The sequence below is a fragment of the Pecten maximus genome, unplaced genomic scaffold, assembly GCF_902652985.1.
Source record: "Pecten maximus unplaced genomic scaffold, xPecMax1.1, whole genome shotgun sequence".
NCBI lineage: Eukaryota > Metazoa > Mollusca > Bivalvia > Pectinida > Pectinidae > Pecten > Pecten maximus.
The window spans coordinates 296-7,086 of NW_022981643.1; the positions used below are offsets into that span (position 1 = coordinate 296).

Here is a 6,791-nt window from a genome sequence, read left to right on the forward strand (position 1 = left end):
CTCCTCTGCCTTACCTTCATGTAATTAGCATCTAACACTACCCATATATAATATCTACCTGGATGTTTTTCAAACATGTATAGGTTTTTTTTTTGCGAATCATCAAAAATAATTATTTTTATATACATTTTTCTTCACAATAGAGATATTCAATAAATATAGTTTATATGCTTATTATCTTTAATTACAAGAAGTGGTAAAATTCCCACCAGTTATACATTTCAGGTTAAAGAACAATGAATCATTTTCTTAATGCAATAGGGAAACACTTGAATGCTGATCAAAATGTATCCAAACAATTTTTTTTAAACAATATTGCAAAACTTTAAAAAAAACCCAAATATTTGTTAGCAGGTAACTTTAAAGAAGAAATTATGAAATTACAAATACAAGTGCTGTATAATTCAACATGTATGTGTGTTCTATAAGCTTAAAACTATTTCCTCCTTCCCAAAGTTCAATTAATTTGTCTCCATAAAAATGTCAATTAGTGTTAGAAGGTAAAAATTTGTTTGTGGTTCTGCAATCTATTTTTATCTCAACCATTTTTATTTTATTGCTTGTAACTGTTTTACTTATTTTGTCGGATAGGTCGGCAGAGAAAAGCGTGAAAACCAAGGACCAGGACGCCGAAGTCCGCCAGCTGGAATAGAAACGAGTCAGGTAAATATGGGAGATATTATCATAACTGTTTAATATAAAGGTAAACATAGACAACTAATCTCAAACTCGAGCCTTGAGACCAGGTAATATCATGTGGGGATAGATCTTCTGATAGTCATAAGAACGTCCCCTTATTTTATAACATGAGTATATACCTTAATCAGGATAGTCATTGGAATGAAAAACTATATTTGGTTCTTTATATATATTAATCATCAAAATTGTAGAATAATCATACTATGCTAATATTATTATGCATGAATGATTAATTGATCCTATGAATTAACATCAAATACTTTTGTAATCCATTTGAGAATTTCTTTGATTTCAACGACTCGAATACATACCAAACCACTGACATAACGAATAAAGTTTTGCATTATTTAAAGCTGACTCACGATCAATATGATAGTAATAAGAACGTCTGTTTATTTTATATTATTGTTGTGAACGTACGTGGCGAGCTGACTTCTTTAAACGAAGTTGTTTATGTCACTTCGTACGTCCCGATGTTGATGTTCAGCCGTGCGTGAAAACGATGGGGGTAGTCTACACTTGGTCAATCTCGTATTTTGACGTATTTTACTGACCCATACTTGGGTGATCGTAGACTATACTTGCCGTTGTCGGCAATATAGATATTGAGTACTTTCACAACAATATGAGTATATATCCTAGTCAGGATATTCATTGGAATGAAATGAAATATTTGGTCCCTTATTTGGTCATCTGTATATATATTACAATCAAAAGTCGTAGAATGAACACACTATGCTATTTTAATTATGTGGGAATGTTTAATTGATCCTATCAATTAACATCAGATACTTATGTAATCCATTTTAGAATTTCTTTGATTCCAACGACTCGAATACTTTCTTAACCACCGATATAACAAAAACAGCTTTACGTTATATTCAGCTGACTTTGTCGGTATCAGATCGATGTGGTATTACATTTTAATCGGAAGATTAGTAGTCGATATTCGTCATTTGGATATGACGAATGTTTCAACTGTTGTCAGTATGGCATAACCGTATGGGAACTGCTGTATATGTTCACCCGAAACAGAAATTTGGGAGACAAAAGGCGTGAACCCATCTTTAAATGTCCCGTAGATACCTGTTATAAGTAATGTGTCTGATATTGCTGTAAAATACTTTTGAAAGCATGATAAAGTTCAATTGATATGTCTCATTTTGTGTTGAAAGTTGCAACATTTTGTTCATTTTGTGCAATCTATTTTCTAAAACTGTGAACCGTGAACCAATCTTTAAATGTCCCGTAGACACCTGTTGTAATAAGTATATTTTCTGAAATCGCTATAAAATACTTTTGAAAGTGTTATGAGATTTAATTATCGTGTCTCCATAAAAATGTCAATTGGTGTTAGAAAGTGAAAATTTGTTTGTGTGTGATGCGCAATCTATTTTTATCTCAACCATTTTTATTCTGTTGCTTGTAACTATTTTACTTGATTTGTCGGAAAGGCCGGCAGAGAAAAGCGTGAAAGCCATGGACTAAGACGCCAACGTCCGCCAAGAGGGATAGAAACGAGTCAGGTAAAATGGGAGTTATTATCATAATCATTTGATATAAATGTAAAATAATTGATTAAGATCACACCAGTGCAATGGGACGGAATACTATTATGAGTTTATAACCTTTCGATAGCCAGTAATACGTCCTCTTAGTTAAATAATATGAACATATACCCTAGTTCGGATAGTCAAAGTAATGGAATAAAGAATCCGTCATTTGTTCCTTACATCTATAACGACCAATGATTGTAGAATGATAACAGTATGGTAACTTAATTATGGGTGAATGTTTAATTGATCATAAAAATAACATGAGCTACTTTTATGATCTATCTTAGAGTTTCTTTGATTCAACGACCCAAATACTTACTCCGATATATATATATGGTATTACATGTACATATTAATCAGAAGAATAGTAGTCGCCATTCCTCTTTTGGATGTGACAACCGTTTCAACTGTTGTCAGTATGACATAACCGTATGGGAACTGCTCTATATGTTCACCCGAAACAGAAATTTGGGAGAAAATGGGCGTGAACCCATCTTTAAATGTCCCGTAGATACCTGTTATAAGTAATGTGTCTGATATTGCTGTAAAATACTTTTGAAAGCATGATACAGTTCAATTGATATGTCTCATTTTGTGTTGAAAGGTGCAAAATTTTGTTCATTTTGTGCAATCTTTTTTCTAAAACTGTGAACCGTGAACCAATCTTTAAATGTCCCGTAGACACCTGTTGTAATAAGTATATTTTCTGAAATCGCTATAAAATACTTTTGAAAGTGTTACGAGATTTAATTATCGTGTCTCCATAAAAATGTCAATTGGTGTTAGAAAGTGAAAAAAATTTTGTGTGTGATGCGCAATCTATTTTTATCTCAACCATTTTTATTCTATTGCTTGTAACTATTTTACTTGTTTTGTCGGAAAGGCCGGCAGAGAAAAGCGTGAAAGCCAAGGACTAAGACGCCAACGTCCGCCAACAGGGATAGAAACGAGTCAGGTAAAATGGGAGTTATCTTATTCATAATTATTTGATATAAAGGTAAAATAATTGATTAAGATCACACCAGTGCAATGGGACGGAATACTATTATGAGTTTATAATCTTTAGATAGCCAGTAATACGTCCTCTTAGTTAAATAATACGAGTATATACCCTAGTTCGGATAGTCAAAGTAATGGAATAAAGAATCCGTCATTTGTTCCTTACATATATAACGACCAATGATTGTAGAATGATAACAGTATGGTAACTTAATTATGAGTGAATGTTTAATTGATCATACAAATACCATAAGCTACTTTTATGATCTATCTTAGAGTTTCTTTGATTCAACGACTCGAATACTTACTCCGATATATATATATACGGTATTACATATTAATCAGAAGAATAGTAGTCGCCATTCCTCTTTTGGATGTGACAACTGTTTCAACTGTTGTCAGTATGACATAATCGTATGGGAACTGCTGTATATGTTCACCCGAAACAGAAATTTGGGAGAAAATGGGCGTGAACCCATCTTTAAATGTCCCGTAGATACCTGTTATAAGTAATGTGTCTGATATTGCTGTAAAATACTTTTGAAAGCATGATACAGTTCAATTGATATGTCTCATTTTGTGTTGAAAGGTGCAAAATTTTGTTCATTTTGTGCAATCTTTTTTCTAAAACTGTGAACCGTGAACCAATCTTTAAATGTCCCGTAGACACCTGTTGTAATAAGTATATTTTCTGAAATCGCTATAAAATACTTTTGAAAGTGTTACGAGATTTAATTATCGTGTCTCCATAAAAATGTCAATTGGTGTTAGAAAGTGAAAATTTGTTTGTGTGTGATGCGCAATCTATTTTTATCTCAACCATTTTTATTCTATTGCTTGTAACTATTTTACTTGTTTTGTCGGAAAGGCCGGCAGAGAAAAGCGTGAAAACCAAGAACTAAGACGCCAACGTCCGCCAAGAGGGATAGAAACGAGTCAGGTAAAATGGGAGTTATTATCATAATTATTTGATATAAAGGTAAAATAATTGATTAAGATCACACCAGTGCAATGAGACAGAATACTATTATGAGTTCATAACCGTTTGATAGTCAGTAATACGTCCTCTTAGTTAAATAATACGAAAATATACCCTAGTTCGGAAAGTCAAAGAAATGGAATAAAGAATCCGTTATTTTTCCTTACATATATAACGATAATTGATCCTAAAAAATTAACATCGGATACCTTTATAATCCATTTTAGAGTTTCTTTGATTCAGACGACCCGAAAACTGACCAAACAACTGATACACCAAACACAATTTTCGAATATCATAAGCTGACTTTATTGTTATAAGATCTACGTTGTATCATATTGTATTCAGAGAAATAGTAGTCGCTTCTTCTAGAAGTGGTCAGCATTTTGGGAAAGTACCAACTAATTCGTCCGTTGTCAGTATAATGTGTCCCACCTCCAAAAACACACCCATCGCACGGAGACCATTCTGAACTGACTATGGCTGTCCATAGGACGTTAAATAACACTAAACCAAACCTAACCGAAATGTCATTTGAAAATTGTTGTTAATCAAAGCCACACGAATCGTGTCGGATGTAATTAGGTAGTAAGATTACTACATCAAATAACGCGATCCAGCATTAGGCAACGTACGTCGTCAAAACACACATATCTCTTTGGAATATATTATATAGTTATATCATTATTCATAGTAAAGTTTGACCATTGTACATACGTACAAAAAATGTACTTATGTAGATATATATATTCTATACATAAACCAACGACGGCACTGTTACAAACGTTATGTTAGAAATATTGTGTATCAATGAGATAATTTACCGAACGTTACTTTTACTTTTCTTCACTTAGGGCAATAAACTGCTAGACTGCTATAACTAATAGTTTAATCAACCTTGTCAATAATTCCACAATGTATTTATATGTTATATCTTGTGTGAAAATGGAGACGTCAATAACAAATCGCACCGTGGAGAAATGCAATTGTACGCTATTGTTTGCTTTGATGTTAGATATATTTCTTTACCGTGGATGTCATTTGATGCATTTTCATGGGAAGCACGAACTGTGTAAATGTTGTCGGCGATATAGCAGCTTTAAGCTATCATTCGTTTTAACAAATAAATCATAACCACAATTAATGATGTTGGAAATCACGACAGGCGGATTTATAACTAAAATTATTATTTCAGTTTAAGATACACAAGTAGAAGGAGAGAACAAACCTTACGGTAAGTCCAATTCAACACAAGGCCAACATTTTAGAAATCATTCTCTACATTAAGAAGAGCAGGGAGCAAAAGAAAAAATCAGCCCACTTCAAAACTTTACGTTGATAAGATTTGATCAAATTCCTTTATCGTTACAAATAGCCAAAAAGTAGTTTATGTGATGCATTTAATTACAAGACAGCTTCTTCATAAAGGTCATGAAATCAATGCTGGGGTTGAGTTTTTTCTCCATCGTACCGGCACACAGAGCAGAGCATTATGTTCATAGTCTGAGTATCGCTTGATTGTTGACATTTGGGGAGAATATCCAGTACAATACATTGCCGTATAATCAATTTACACGTATGTTTTAGCAAGATAACCGATAAGCGATTTCAGTACTCTTTTCTCAAGCTGATACAGCACGATAGATTTTTGCTCATGTACACATTAACGTTTATGGAGTATAATAAGTGATGACATTTTTGTTTTTAAATGTTTCACAGAAAGAGAATTGGAAGCAGAGAATTATCAAATCACTGATATCCATCTTAGAAATGCAGTGATGGATCCAGTCAAACCCTGACTTTTGGCCTACTAATCCCGTGATCCGTATACCAACCGTTACCACAACTGTCTACGTCTCTTCTTTCAAAATATGATATTAAAAACAATTGATTAAAGCGTGATAAAATCACATGTAATTTAGCAATAAAGATTCCTTGCATTGAAATCAATGATTGCCTTTTTCATTTATTCATTTTTTTTTCACAATAAATAGTACTGATGCCAATTCTTTAATTTTTTTTTTCATTCTTACTGTGATGCTTAAGATACCGGATAGCGTCAGGAAGCTGAGCTGGCTCCTTTCATTGGGGCTTGGCCTGGTGAGGACCATCAAGAGAGATAACTCCGCTGGACTGGACTTTCCTGACACTATTCACTTCACATACAGTTATTTGTGACAAACTTGGTCTTGACCAACTATAACATGTTTCATCCTTTTGATTGAAAAAAAATAAATAAAAAAATTGAAATAGAAAAGAAAGCAATGCAATTTTGTTCTGAGACTAACGACCTCAAATGAGAACATATGTTACTTTCGTCATGTGTTCAATAAAAAAGATTACATTTCATCTTGTTATTGTCGAAAATGTTTTTTTATTCGTAATTTTTTTTCACTATTAATAGTTCTGATGTAAATTTTATGAAATATAACATGTTTCATCCTGAGAGATAAAAAGCTTTTTGAAATAGAAAAGAAAGCAATGCACTTTTGTTCTAAAATGAGAACATATGTTACTTTCGTCGTTTGTTATCAATCAGTTCGATAAAAAAAAAAATT

The 6,791-nt window shown here is 32.8% G+C and overlaps 1 long non-coding RNA gene across 2 annotated transcripts; it reads left to right on the forward strand.

Annotated features, from left to right (window-relative positions):
• The first annotated feature begins 589 nt into the window (after positions 1 to 589).
• Positions 590 to 6,183, forward strand: LOC117320170. 2 transcript variants are annotated; one of them, XR_004530936.1, is made up of 6 exons: positions 598 to 663; positions 2,154 to 2,225; positions 3,139 to 3,210; positions 4,123 to 4,194; positions 5,429 to 5,467; positions 5,953 to 6,183. It is a non-coding gene; the product is annotated as an uncharacterized LOC117320170 (long non-coding RNA). The 2 variants fall into 2 exon arrangements; XR_004530937.1 differs by lacking the exon at positions 2,154 to 2,225 and having other exon boundaries at positions 590 to 663.
• The last annotated feature ends 608 nt before the right edge of the window (positions 6,184 to 6,791 follow it).